The sequence below is a fragment of the Bactrocera dorsalis genome, chromosome 3 (assembly GCF_023373825.1).
Source record: "Bactrocera dorsalis isolate Fly_Bdor chromosome 3, ASM2337382v1, whole genome shotgun sequence".
Taxonomy (NCBI): domain Eukaryota; kingdom Metazoa; phylum Arthropoda; class Insecta; order Diptera; family Tephritidae; genus Bactrocera; species Bactrocera dorsalis.
This window is the reverse complement of record NC_064305.1, coordinates 65,595,596-65,611,614: the sequence shown is the minus strand read 5'-3', so window position 1 is coordinate 65,611,614 and position 16,019 is coordinate 65,595,596. Positions and strand designations below refer to the sequence as shown.

The following is a 16,019-nucleotide window of genomic DNA, read 5'->3' as shown; positions in this document are numbered from 1 at the left end:
ACACTTCAAAAAAGTATTTTTATTTTTAATTTCCGTATTATATTCCCGAATTCAAGTTGCGTGTGCTCATAAAAACGCTGAAGATTGCTTTGGGGTCATAAATTTTTCAATTTTATTTGCATTCGGAAGCTGAGATGCGTTTTGGCGTTTTGTGGTTACCGCAGTTGCAATTGTTGTGGGTTATTGCCGCGTTTGCCGTTATGAATGCACAAAATCAAGCATACTCTTGATACATACATACATTCAACCGCATGCATTTAAATATGAATGTTTGAGCATTTGTTTTCTTAGCGCGTGCATTGCACTTTCAAATATCCGTTCGCCGGCCAATCTCTCTAGCGCCGGGCGCATGCAAGCAGTCGCTTTTATCTTTTTTAAGTATATGTATCTTTGCCATTTCATTTGTGCATCCAGTTTGTGGCTTAACAGTTGCGACGTCTAACTCGTTATCTGGCAATTGGTCAATTATTTTTGGCATCTCACATTTGGACACGCTTTTTACTGGCACCTCAATCAATTTGGCATGCTTTTGTAGGTGCTTGAATGCCTGAGCCCAGAAGTGCATATACACTTTGACTTAGGCGGAGTTCAATGATGAAATTTCCTCAATAGATTGCCAAAACAAAATAGTGTAGCATTGTTGTATTTTTTTTTTTATATTGGCTTAAATCGAATATTTTTCAGTTCAGTCAATGATTATGTAATTTACTTGGCAATTTACCTTAAATACTCGCAAGTGATTATGCAGCAATTTTGGTTGTCATTTTACTAAATTTATTGAAGTATTAGTTGAGATTCGAGCCTTTAAATGTACATATAGACAGTTTTAAAGGTTTGGTGGGGAATCTGCAATAAAGTTACACCTCTTTATGTGAAAATGTGATTAACATTGGAGCAAAGTGTACTTTGGGATGTTTTGGAAGACGTGGTAGAGCCGTTAAGCTATACTCTGTTTCCATTACATTTTCCAGTAAGATTCTGCTCCAGCACACATGGCTAAAAACAACTAGCAGTGGCTTAAAATAAGCAAATGCAGTTAATTGGCTATCTGGAAGTCCAGATTTGCACCCATTGGGCAATAGTTTGTAGTCAGAACCGGCGGTCTTGTCTTTTCGAACACACCACAGAAATTTAGAGAGTTTTCAAAAATTGTTGCTTCGAGCCACATTTTCAATACCAGTTAAACCGCTGTGTGTGTTGATCAGAACCTAACACTTCAGACCAAAAAACTGGCGCTCATCAGCTATCCTCCATTTTCGCCTGATCTACCACCTCGTGACTATTTTCTATTTGTAAAACTAAAAACCAATATGGAATAAATGACCTCCACGACTTCTTTCGCAGGAATGAATTCGTTTAATCCAATTTTCGAGTTCTTTTTCCGCTAGATCCAGACGTATGTCATGAATATCACGATCAATATTGACTTCTAAAGCTTGAAGAGAGTCTTCTTTATTGCTGGACACCATGGCTTCAAATAACACCACAAAAAGTAGTCTAATGGTGTTAAATCTCAACTTCTTGGAGGCAGTTCAATGTCACAATATCTCGAAGTAATCGAATCTGCAAACTTTTTTCGCAGTGAATCGGCGGTTTTACGTGCTCCGACTTGTTGGAACTAGATTTAGTCCACTGCTACCAATTGCTGCTATAAAAAGTTGGTTATCATCGAAGTACACCGCTCTCCGTTGACAACAGTAACGGTGTCAACCGCTTTATTTCGAAAAAGTACTGACTGATGATTCCAACAGACCAAAAACTACTCCACACTGTCAATTTAGGTGAATGTAGTGCTTGTTCATTACTAATTTTTGGGATTTCTTCGCACAATATTCGACAGTCTCGAGGGACAGTAGAGGAAAATAATTTTCTTAAAACAATCGTTATCGTTTTCAAGTTGTTCCAAGGCAAAATCATGACGTTTACGGTGTTCCAAAGGCTTCAGTTCGTGAGTGAGAACAATTTTAAACGGACGCAAGCCCAAATCTTTTCTCAAAATCCGCCAGGTTGTAGATTGGGACAGCCCCAATTCGTGAGAACGTCTTGGAATCGACAAATTGCAGTCATCAGCAACACATGTCTGAACATCAGTGATATTTTCATTTCTTCCGCCGGTACTTTATCTTATTGGCACTTGAATATTATGTAAAGAAAATGTACGCTCAAAATTTTCAACAATTCGACGAATAGCGAACACGGGTGGACGATTATTACGACCAGTCAGCTAGCGCATATGAGTGGTGGGGCCCTCTATGTTGACCATAGTAGTCTACTAAGTTGGGAGGTAAAGGTGAGTCTCGGATCAAGTCGTATCCCTAGGTTGTTTACTACATTTTTTGTCCTCAGAATATCCGTAGCCTATCGTTTGCATACTTATTACGAGGGCAAATATAATAGCATATGTACATATATGGGAAAGGCGCACGAAAAGTTGCAATTCAGACGGTACTTCAGACAACTTCGCCCTCAGCATTCTCCCAATTTTCTGAAGGATATTATCTTAACCATCGCAGTTAAATAACTACTATCTGCGTAGCAGTGAAAACTCTTCCATAAATAAATTAGGAGTAATTAGGAGTAGCTATTGCATGTCCATTCGTTTTTCCTCTCATTAAACTACCCTCTATAAATTTATGCACAAATCACTTTCATTAAAAAATAGATCGCAAATATTTTCAAAATTGAATGTAACACAATTGCTTACTAATGGCTTAGCGATTTTTCAAATTAACCACCATAACAAAAGTGTTTATACTTGCAGCAAACTCGCAAACTGAACTCAATTGACTGTAAATGCATCGGCATTGAATTAGCTAATTACGATTTCTTATTGCATTACGTTTGTGGTAAATTATTGTCAGTTAACTTGCAGTAATTTGAAATATTTACATACATACCTACTTCCATACATGCTCACATACGCACATACGTTTGTATGGCGAGCAGTTACTTACGTACATAAATACACACAAGCCTTAGCGGTACTTTTCGCTTTCAATCAATCACTTAACGACCCGTCTGAGTTCGTATTTAAGCATATGAGTAGTTTGTATGTATGAGAGTCCTACGAGTGCATTGACCCGGCAAATACTCCCTCAGCACTTCGACTATTCACTCTTATTACTTTAATTCATTGCTATAAATGTACTACGTAAGCAGAACAGATACATATGTACTATATTTATAAATTCATATTTCACTGCAACGATATTTTCAGGTAATTGGTATGTAAGTACAAAGTATGGTATAATTAAACGTAGTAAAGTATATGCAAACATGTGCCTAAAATTAGTATCAAATGACAACGATGTTAATTAATGAATAGAGGATTGTGGAGTTAGAGTAACAAGATGGTCTATAAAAAAGATGTCTCCTTCACTCTTTAACGAAAAATGGGGCGAAAATATCATAATAATTCGATATACGAGTATGAAATTATCATAAAACATCTTTTTTTTTTACTTAGAACTCAAACTCTTGAAAAGTATTGATTTGATCCGGTAGCCGGCCGAGTATTGTACAGTGTAGTTACTGTCCTTCGATTTGTAACGGGTGATTTTTTTGAGGTTAGGATTTTCATGCATTAGTATTTGACAGATCACGTGGGATTTCAGACATGGTGTCAAAGAGAAAGATGCTCAGTATGCTTTGACATTTCGTCATGAATAGACTTACTAACGAGCAACGCTTGCAAATCATTGAATTTTATTACCAAAATCAGTGTTCGGTTCGAAATGTGTTTCGCGCTTTTTTATCGACAAATTTTGTTCAGCGATGAGGCTCATTTCTGGTTGAATGGCTACGTAAATAAGCAAAATTGCCGCATTTGGGGTGAAGAGCAACCAGAAGCCGTTCAAGAACTGCCCATGCATCCCGAAAAATGCACTGTTTGGTGTGGTTTGTACGCTGGTGGAATCATTGGACCGTATTTTTTCAAAGATGCTGTTGGACGCAACGTTACGGTGAATGGCGATCGCTATCGTTCGATGCTAACAAACTTTTTGTTGCCAAAAATGGAAGAACTGAACTTGGTTGACATGTGGTTTCAACAAGATGGCGCTACATGCCACACAGCTCGCGATTCTATGGCCATTTTGAGGGAAAACTTCGGACAACAATTCATCTCAAGAAATGGACCCGTAAGTTGGCCACCAAGATCATGCGATTTAACGCCTTTAGACTATTTTTTGTGGGGCTACGTCAAGTCTAAAGTCTACAGAAATAAGCCAGCAACTATTCCAGCTTTGGAAGACAACATTTCCGAAGAAATTCGGGCTATTCCGGCCGAAATGCTCGAAAGTTGCCCAAAATTGGACTTTCCGAATGGACCACCTAAGACGCAGCCGCGGTCAACATTTAAATGAAATTATCTTCAAAAAGTAAATGTCATGAACCAATCTAACGTTTCAAATAAAGAACCGATGAGATTTTGCAAATTTTATGCGTTTTTTTTTTAAAAATAGTTATCAAGCTCTTAAAAAATCACCGTTTATAATTCTTCAAATAAACATGGAGATCTTGAAAGGTTTAGTATAATTATTTCTTACATCTCCGATATTCATAGAAGCAGTTCAAGAAAATTTGCGTTTTAAACAACAGAGATATTTATTAGATTGAAAACTTATTTCCTGGGGTCCCAAGAAGGTTAAGAAAAACCAGAAATAAATTTTATAGAAACAGTAAGACACCTTTAAATTACTTTTTCACGAATCCTATCTTTTTCACCAACCAAAATCAAAATCAGATCTAGGAGTTGAAAGCAGCGATTTCGAACAGCATACTCAAAACCTTAACAATTCCTGCTTTGCTTAAAAAATTGTAAAAAATATATTGACACTAGAACTAGTTCAGTTTAATAGCATACATAGGCTGCTATATAAATTTCTGGACTAGGCAACACTAAGTGTTGCCAGGTGCAATCTGATATTTCCATTGGAAAGTTTGACATTTTTTAGCATAACATCACTCAGAACGTTTTGTCATTTAATCGTGAATTGTTTTATTTACAGGGAATTAAAAAATTCATCTCGGCCAAAAAATGGAATTAACTCGTGAACATTTTCGTGCGATCATTTTTCACAACTTTCGACGTGGATTATCACGACAAGAGTGCATCGATGAACTAAAATCTTTGTATGGCTATGAAGCACCATCCCATAGCACTGTGAAAAACTGTTACAACGAATTCAATCGTGGCCGACGCTCGCTCACTGAGCGTGAACTGATAATGCAAGACCGTCATGTAACATACCTTCAGATAGAGGCATGCCAATGCATTTCTCCCACCAGCATACATTCGATATTGCATGAACACCTGGCCGTAAGTACGGTTTGTTCTCGTTGGATCCCGGCCCGGCCAATTTGACAATCGCTCAAAAAAAGGCTCGTGTGGATTGGTGTAAAGAAATGCTGAAAAAATACGATCGCGGTGCTTCAAAAGACGTTTATAAGATCGTCACAGGTGACGAATCATGGATCTATGCGTATGAGCCCGAAACAAAACAGCAATCGACCGTGTGGTTCTTCCAAGACGAGCCAAATCCAACGAAAAAAAAAACCATTTTCGTTGATAAATATTCCTATTTTCATTATTAGGCCAGAAATATATATAGCAGCCCTCGTATAATAGTTATTTATAGATTTGTTTTTAAAACGGAAAAATCTCGTTTGCCGAAAATATTTTACATATCATTCTGTACAACTTTGCTTAGAAGATTATAGACTTAGAACTGGTTTCGAGCCAGCGAAGGCGAAGTTTTTTAAGATTATAAAAATTTGCTCGTCAGTTTTTCAGCTATCCGAATGAAATGCATATATGTATTTTGTTTTGATATTGTATTGATAACTTAGCGGAATCGGTCAGATCGGCCAACTATATTACACCCCTCACACAACCGATCATTCAGATTTTTTCAACTTCGCCTCTCGAAACCCCCATAGACTGATTCAGCCATAGTTTCTTACGCAAAGTAGTTCAGAATGATCCGTAGAACATCCATTGAACAAATTTTATAAAAAAAAACTTCAGTTTGCTCTAATGTACGCGTGTGTTATATATGGTAAGCATAGATGAATAAATACCAAATTTAAATTTGTGAAGAAGCATGGCACTTAAATATGATGAAACATCCATAATATTATCGTCTACTGTTTACTACTGTTTATAGAAATTATGCCCTCGTTCATACATAGTTTTTACTTTAATTACTGTTGGGTAAATAAAAAGCATTAAAATACGCGCCCGTCAATACGAAATTGTCATTAAAGCAGTCAGTGGTCGCTCACATCGAAACGCCTACCTTGTCAACTGTTTTACCTCACCACCTCCATATAGCGGGAAAACGAAAAGCCGGCTATTCACTCATATGACCAAACATGTGGTCACTTCTCACGTTTATTTCTGGTAATTAACGCACAAGTGACAAACACACACAGTGTGGACATATAAACAATATTGATACATAACTAAGTGCATTTATGCTTAAAAGCGCATTGAGACATACATATTTATTCGTGAATACATAGGTACATTCCTGCAAGCTTATAAAAATATCGAGTTTATGATATGCTTGGGTCTTCAATAATATACATATGTGTCTAGTATATATGTATGTATGTACATACGTAAAATTATAGAAAAGTGAGTTGCTACATTTCTGTAGAAATTCTTAATTCGAAGCGTTGCACTTTTTCATTAACTTCGAATTTCTCGATAAATTTTGTAATATTAATAACACGTACTTAATACATCGTAAAATAATCAATAAAGGGTTTACGAAAAGGGTGAGGTTGGTTGATTGGAATATAATAAAGAGTTAATGTGTTTTAGTGGTCCTATTTTCTATTTTTCCTTAGTTAGTTTGTGCCAAGTTCACAGCAGAATTTAAGAAATAAGGTAAATTATATTGTATATTAAGGGTCATTAAATTTAGATATTCAAAAATTATAAACGAAGCTGTGAATTCAGAATACTCAATAAGGGAATCAAATGTTTTGAAATGATATCGATCAATTTTCCTCACCATCCCGTCAATTGTTACATTAATTGATCGGTCAAAACGAGCTTACGGGATCCTGAAAGAACTTGAGAAATCCTGAATGCTGAATATTCTGATATCGGCGATTCCAACATATTACAGAGGAGCTTATTGGAAAAAGGACAATATTTCAGATTGCTAACTTAAAACCTAAGGTACTAGGTCGCGTAAATACGGATCGACAGAAAGACGCTTAATCGACTCAGCTTGTCATGCTGCCCGTTTACGTATTTCCATATTATAAATTTTGACAAAAAAGGACCAAAAATGTTTATAAAATTCGCCTAATAAATGATATTTCGAAAAAATGAATGAAAAATTATGAATATGGAAAAAGGCTTACGGTGATTCAGTTTTATCAAACACAAGTCTACGAGTAGTATAAAGCCTTCAAAAGCGGTCGAGAGATTGTTGAAGACATGTCTCATTGCGGACGACCTTCGATATCTTCAACTGATGAAAATATTGAAAAAGTGAAGAATATGTTGCTTGAAAACCATCAGGGAAGTGTTTGACAGATGGCAAGAGCGCTCGACATCGCTCACGAGTCCGTTCGAATAATTTTGGTGCATAGTTTGGGTACGAAACACGTTCTTGCTCGACTCGTCCATATAAAGCTAGTTTTTTGCAAAAAAAATTAAGCTCCGTATGATTTTTTCTTGTACCCAAACTGAAACTACCGCACCGTGGAATCCATTTTCAGACGATCGAAAATATAAAATTAAATTCCCTGAAGGAGCTGAAGGCCATGCCAAAAAGTATTTATGAAAGGTGGTGCGAGGACTGTAAAAATTATTGGCAAAAGTATATTATATGTGGTGGGGATTACTTTATTATTAGACGTCATCGGTTCGCCACTTCTCTGATCGCTACGTTGTTTATGTTAATGTAAAGAATTTACATATTAAATGAAAAACCGAGTTATTCAGTTGACCAATACCAGGCACTGACAGGAAGAGTTTCTAGACTGCCTTTTAAAGTGCCGCAAATAATTCCAATTCTATTTCAGTTTGATTATAGTAATTTACACCAGTTGTTTGTCGATTCGTGGTCTCCAGAGTTTTCAAAATCCAGCATCAACTCATGACATGCTAATAATAAGTATCATAACAAGTATTAGTTTTGAAATATGAAATGTGGTAGAATCAACTACCGAGACTCTGAATAAGTAAGCAACCATAGTATAAAGTTAAGGGTCATTTAGGGCGGGACTTCAACAAGGGTCTAAAAAGAAACAAAAAACGAAGATTTCTTTAAAAAAAAAGCAAAATCGATTAGGGAGCGTCCATATATTTTGAAAAAAAGGTTTTTTGAAAAACTTGAAAATATAGAAAAAGTTATACCATAAGTCCTAATTTCACCCAGAGAGCAAAGTCAATTTAAAGTCAAATTATTTGCTGAGATCTACACAAAGAATCTCAGACCTCGAAAAATGAAGTTGTCTTGCCATTATTACACATATAATCTTCTATCTACATCGATACTCTTGAGGTGATACAAACACCGTTAAGGTTAGTTCCCTTCAACGTGTTGCTGGGTATTATAATACCCCCAGTCATCAGATGACACTAACAAATTTACTAACAACCTGTGAATATGAGTGATAAACGGTGCTATACGATTTTACGTTTACCAATGGATATTTGTATGAAAGGCCGATAAACTGCACTAACAATAGCCATTATAATCGTAGGTGTTAAAGCAACTTTATGAATGATTGATACCATAGTCGACATTTTATAGTATATATAAAATAACATCGTAAATGTTTACGCGTGAGCTTGTTTTGTCTAATCTGGTACATATGCCCAATGACCATTAGTTGACCAAGAACCCCAATTAAGTGTGTACTGTTCAAATAAAAGTGACACTTCGAAATTATTTCATTAGTTACACCGATGAGGGGTGTCTTGTTTGGTTCTTTACTTAAAAAGTATCTGCAAATATTGATGTTATAGGCTGTGAAAGATATCACGTCTCAGCCGGCAAAAGGTTACGTGTTCGCAAAGATAATGTCTCCGCGAATGTTCTACATTTCGGCGAATCCTCTTTTCCAAATTCCTGTAGTTCGGATCTTGGCAGGTTGGATGACACCTACAATATTACTTTATTTAGTAGAAGCTTCTTGGTCTTCTATTCGAAAGGAACTTTGTAGTAAGCCCTGAGTTGCTTTTGCTTCAAGGCCTGAGCCTTAAAGTTCACACCTTCAATTAACCCTTAAAAGATTTGAGTGATCTAGGGCATCATAGGAGAACTGCGTTGCTGGCTACCTTAAGCGGACCAAATTAGCCTGCCTTTTACTTCCCTCTATGCCTATAAGATTGGGTATAATGTAAACTGAGTTACCTACTGAAAGTTTAGTTAATGTCTGCGTCTAATTGACGCTAGGCTGTGCACTAGAAGGTTTATGGGCTTGCTGGTTAGAGCAGAAGCTCACTTGGCATCTTCAGTTATGCCAATAATTTCAGCCTGAAAGACCATATTGTAGTCATTTAACGAGAGATCGTTGAAGAAGAATCATACACTAGTTTCTATTTAACTCTTTGTGAGTATACAGACTTCGCCGTTGGAACTGTCGATCAGTAAAACCATTGGTTTTCCTGTATTTTTCTCTACGGAGGAATGAAATCGTTGCGTTTAGTTCCTCACGAATCTCCTTTTCTCAGTTGAATTGCCAATTTAGCTATAGTTCATTAACTTTGAGTCATTAATATGGGCTTTCAAGTAGTTTTAAGGACCTTTCTTACGTGCGTAAAAATGTATATTCGATCCAGTTATACAAAATTGTCGATGAAAGGATTGTTTGATCTACAGTTAGTTTTACGATATTTAACGCAATATTTCTCCATATAGTTTCTTCAGCAACATAAAGTATCCGGGTATTGCCTCTCTGAAATGATATATTGATGATGCCTTTCCATAATTCTTGATTCAAGCAATCTATACAATTTACATATACTAAATCATACTTAGATCTCATATGACGTTATCCGAGCTAAAGCTGTGTGAAAATGTCATTCCGTATCCCATCGGGCTAACCACCTAATCCAATTTTTGTTCCCGACAAGTAAAGTTCATTATTTACACATTTTGTTTATTATTTATTCATTTAATCTCCATCATCCATCGACATTTATACGAAAAATAGAAGCTCAGCAAAACAAACTTTCCGCTTAAAACCACAAAAGTATACACACTTACGCACATGTAAATATGTACGAGTATACCCTATATGTATGGCTATTAGTACAAATATTTGGAGCGTCAGGCAACCAATAAGGATTAAGAGGATCAAACGACACATGCAACACATTGTCAATATGTCTATATAACCATGGGAAATAAATTTACATTTAAAACGAAAACACATATTAATTTGTAGGTGTGTCCACATGAATATGCAAATCGTGGTCAACATAAATAATTACGAAATTGGTGTAGAGTCTAAATACTCTCCATCCATAAGTCTTCCTGTGTAAATATTTCTACATATTTATTCAAAAGTTTGCATTTAAATCTATTTGCAAATAATGCCTCAAATCATCTTAATTCAAGAGCGTACATGGTTGAGGACCTTTCAGTAAGTCCGACAGGATTCAAATGAAAAATATTATAACGGGTGATCCAATTAGAGGAAATTTTTTCAATAGCCTTGTTTTGATAGATCATACCTGAGTCTTGTCAAGCTGTCATGTTATTTTTAGTATTGTTAGGCATTTCATCATACTTACGCCTAAACAACATTTACGAATCGTTTAACTGTTTTACAAAAATTCACGTTCTCTAAAGAATGTGTTTCGTAAACTTCGCTCCACTTATAGTCAACATAATCAGCCCACTGAGCTTACTATTCGCAACATCACTCCCCGTTTTGTGATCCAGCCTTCATTCTTTCACTGATTAGACTACGTGAAAGAAGTATAGCGGACGTAGCTGAGAGTGTACACGAATATCGTGGAGAGTCGATTCGAAGCCATTCGCAACAACTCGGACTGACGTATGAAAGGACTTGGCGCATTTCACGTCGAGATCTTAAGTTGAAAGCGTACACAATGCAGGTTGTGCAAGGACTGAAGCCACTTCAATCGACCTTCGCAAGCGACATCGCTTCGCTATTTAGTCTCTTGAGAAGTTCCAAGAAGATTCAACGAGCTAAATTATGTTCAGCGATGAGGACCATTTCTGGCTCAATGGGTATGTAAACAAGCAAAATTTACGCATTTGGTACGAAGAGTAACCTGAAGAGATTTAAGAGCTGGCATTTCTTCCAGAAAAAAACAACGATTTGGTGTGGTTTATAAGCCGATGGTCCACATTTGCTCAAAAATAAAGCTGATGGGAACGTAACTCTCATTGGCAATCGTTATCGCGCCATGTTAATCGACTATTTCATGCCTGAAATTAAAGTTTATGATCTCGGCGATAAAGGTTATTACCGACAAAAGTATCAAAAAAGTCCATAAACTAATTTTGGATAACCGTAAGATCACGTTGTTCGAGATATCAGGCAGTCTAAAGATACCAATTGAACGTGTACATCATGAATATTTGGGTATGAGAAAGCTCTGAGCAAAGTGGGAGGAGCCGAGATAACGTTTTGACTCCAAACAACATTGAGTTTATTTGAGTTCATGATTCGGAGCAGTATTTGTAGAGATTCAAGTATAATAAACCCAAATTTTTGCGTCGAGATGTGACAATGGATGAAACATGGATCCATCACTTCACTTCAAATTCCAACCGACAGGCATTCGAGTGGACTGCATAGCGTTATTGACAAAGAAAATGCTGCTTCCCCAAGGCAACAGACCGTGTCACAAGTCAGTGAAAACGATGGCAAGGAACCATGAATTGGGCTTCTTTATTGCTTTGGCATTCACCATATACTGTAGATCTGGTCCCTAGTGACTATTTCCTTTTCTCAGATCTCAAAGGAAAGCTTGCCGAAACTAAGGCCAGCAATAAAACAAAAATGGTATCGAAAAGTTGGAGAGTCGCTATAATCAGTGCATCATCCTTGATAGGAACTATGTTCAATAAAAAAAAAAATCAGAAATATTTATTTTACTATGGCCGGGGACTTTTTAATTGACCTGTAAACATCTACTGGAAATTAACCTCATTTCAAACTAAAGTTAGATTTGAAGATTTTCGAATCACCCTGTACTTAACTCCACTATAAATAACTGGCTCTATTTACAAATGTGGTATATGTGTAACTTCGGTTTATTTTTGCTTACATTGCATTCTAAAGTCAACTGCTGACAAAGCTGATAGGGACATGCCAACATTGATGCGGACACTTGATTGGCATACATTGTTTGTGATTACAGTTTTATGGCAACTTGGTCCTTTTATTTTCAAGTAGCCTGCATTGTGGTTAGGTTAAAATTATACGGAAGTAAACAAAGGCGAATATTGACTACCTAATGGGAGACTAGGTATAAGTGAGGTCCTTTTTGGTAAAAAACATGGTCACATTTGGAAAGGGTTTAAAACTATGAAAAGAATTATCTGTACAATAGTATGTATATAATTGATATAAGAAAGTAACAAGTGTCCACATGAGTTATTTGAAACAAAACACACCAACTTTTGTCCTTACAACTAAAGATCGGTCTTGTAAGAGCTTCTCCAAAATTAGTATATGTATTATAAGTCCGATCTGAACAATTTCTTCGAAGATTGTAGCGTTGCCTCATACAATATCTACCCCAAATTTAGTGAAACTACTTTCTTAAGTAAGAAAGGGACTTGAGTTTGTTCAATCAGGTTGTAAGGCAACTACATGTATTTATCTTACAAAGGTCCGACAAATGAGGGAAAAATTGAATTTTTAAGGGTAAAAAATGTTCTAGCTCCATATCGCTTGAAAATTCAACCACCATTAAGTTTCTTATCTTATCTTTCATTTCCGAAGCGTTAAAATCTATTAGGAATACCCTTCATTTTTATAATTTTCATTGTTTCAAAGTCCAGCATTATGTTAGCTGAGGTTAGGTAAATAGGCTAATTTTTGGTGAGGCCACGAATAATCTCACCTGGAAAGCTAGAAACGATTATCCGTTGTGATGCCTAGAAGATCTAACAGACCGTCACATATCGGCAAAGCAGATAGAGCCTTTCAAAAATGTATAGGAAGCGACCAACCTTAAGCTGGCGAAAGCAAGACTGTGCAGGAGAAAAACGACTAAGAGTTAGCAGGCCATGGTTATCTTTACAGATAACAGTATCAGTTTCTCTTAATCTCTTTTTAAATTCTAAGCAGTTCCAGCAAGCCGGTAGGGTTTCCTTGTAATTTAGAGCGCAGACCGCCTTAGGTATACGATACAAGGTTGATTACTTATTTTTTATTATTATCGTATCAAAACTTCTCATAAAAGAAAATAGTATCCTTGATTTTCTTTTTGATTTATTCGTACATATTTTAGTTTATAAATCAATACATGGGTAGTCAGAGAATATAAAAATAAACGCTTCCCTGAGTGTTAGCGTGCGGTTAATAAGAGGTGAGATCTCCTAAATAAAATTAAAGCAGTTAAATATTCCTTCTAGGCTTAAGTGAATTTCCCGCAGTTTATCACAATTTTAATATCTGTTGATGGCTGAGGAAACTTCAAACCTTACTCCAGCAACTCATATAAGCCGCCATCATATTGCTAAATCAATTTTAATATCGATTTAAGAAAACGCAGTTTCCATTAGAGTCCCGGATATAGTTTGAAGATGAAATACTATAAGTCTTGTTTGAGTCATCTTTCCATTTCGTGAAGGCTTTAAAAGGATGATAGGGAATCGCTTTATAAGTTTGTACAGTCAAATGCTTATATGAGATGCTATGTCAGATCGCCAAATAAAATGATCACACTTGAACTATTTTGGACAGTCCCTTATGAACCCAAAAAATTTCTATATTCCAATGTTAAGTCTCGACAAAGCGCCTTACCACAAATCTGCTTTGACATTTTATCTCTATTCCTGGATGTCCAAAAGTATTAGATAAAAAGTAGTTTAGGAAGAGTTGAGATGAGTTTACCTCGTCTTCTTCTAAACTGGTATCAGCTAACCATCAGCGGACTGTGACCAGTTGGACCTACTACAACCACCGGTAAGCCGGTAAGTTTTCCAGGAAATAGTTATACCATAGGCTATCTAGTTCATATGATTTTATTCGGTTAGACAAAGGAGTAAGTCAAATCTCTAGTGCTTAGAGCAAAACCATTAGATTTGGTAGTAAAATGTTATGGAAAATTCGTTCAAAATATTTGTCACCTCATTAATTTTACTGGATTTTATTTTATGAATTTTCTGTGCGTGTAAAATCAACACCGTGTATTACATATATACGAATTTGATGGGATTCATCAAGGAAATTTTATAGGATATAGGGTATTAACTTCGCCGCGAATTTTGTTACAGCCAGAAGAAAACATCCTCAGTTTTTGAGATATCGATATGAAATTTTGTACACGTTCTGTGCTCCCCAATAAGCTGTTTATTTGTCGAAATCGTCGATACGGGATCACTATAGCATATAGCTGCCATACAAACTGAACTATCGGAATCAAGTGCTTGCATGAGAAGCTTATTAATTTGATAAGATATCTTCAAGAAATTTGGCAAGAACTATTTTCTAAGAAAATGGTGCAATCTCCAAAGAAATTATACAGATCGGAGAACTATAGCATAAAACTACCATACAAACTGATCGATCAAAATCAGAATATGGTTGTTTTATACCATTATGCTATGGAAAGGGTATCAAACCCACCTGTGTATGTAGAGTATTAAAGCTTCGTTGCTGCTATATTTAACGTTTTTGTTGAGTTTTTTCTGTTTTTTTTTCTCTCAAAAAAAAAGTTACAGACGATTTTATAGCTACTTTAGTGAGCATTGTTCACAATTTTCAACATAATTGTTAAAAATTTTGTCCAGTTTATTTGTGTATCAGTGACAATGACCTCTTAAATTGCTCACACGTGATAATTGAAATAGAAACTGCATTAATGCAATTATTTTCTCTTTGCATATCAACGACTATGAATAGTTTTCTCCGATATGCCAAAAGTTATGACAAAGAAATGTTACTTCCGCTTTCATAACTTGATAAAAGAGACATTGCATTTGCTGTAGAGTGACACGCACAAATAAAATACAAATGCTGATGAGCGTCAATATGCAAAGACACGCTAAGAAATTAATATTCATTCACACACACACATACATATATAATTTCATATATACTATACTTATGCAAGTGCCAGCATCACAATTGATTCAAATTAGGCGTAGCAAGAGGGGTCATATTTTTATATAATAAAATGCAAACACACAAAACAATAAAGTAAGTATGAAATATGTTGGAGAAGTAAAAAGCAAATACACGCACAAACACGCGCACTCACATGCAAATGCGACTCCTGCTGCTACTGCTTGCCGGTATGTGTGCGCTAAAACGCTGTGACGAGTGATGCGTTGCGATGTTATCTGCTATTGAATAACTGTCGTTGATAGATTGATGGCTAGGAAATAGCTGAGCGCGAAGCTAATGGATGGATGGTTGGTTCAATGGCTCAATGGATGGATGGATGGATGAATAGCTGGATGAGTGACTGACTGGTGTCTGCTGTACGTAGTCAAAGCAGCGCGTAGACGGGCGAGTTAATAGCTTGTGGGTTTTTGATTGCAGCGCGTACTGTTTGAAACGACTTTTTTTAATTTTCAATGATTTTTTTTAATTTTATTAAATTTTCATTAATTATTTAATTAATTCTTTAATTTTTGAGTAATTTTTTAATTTTTAATAAATTATGTTTTAAGTTTTAACAAATTTTTTATTAATTATCTATTTATTTAATTTTTTAATTAATTTTTTTTAATTGTTAATTTTTTTTATTTTTAATTACTTTTTTTTAATTTTTAATTAATTTTAATTAAATTTTTATAAATTATTTATAATTTTTAAGTAATTTTTTAATTTTT

The 16,019-nt window shown here is 35.7% G+C and overlaps 1 protein-coding gene across 1 annotated transcript in view; it reads right to left on the bottom strand.

Annotated features, from left to right (window-relative positions):
• The window catches only part of LOC105233847 (plasma membrane ascorbate-dependent reductase CYBRD1), an 85,515-nt gene extending 69,752 nt beyond the window's left edge, over positions 1-15,763 (bottom strand). The window contains exon 1 of the mRNA XM_049451105.1: positions 15,443-15,763. The gene's annotated coding sequence lies outside the window, so the exon portion shown is untranslated. The remainder of the gene's footprint in view (positions 1-15,442) is intronic.
• Between the last annotated feature and the right edge of the window lie 256 nt (positions 15,764-16,019).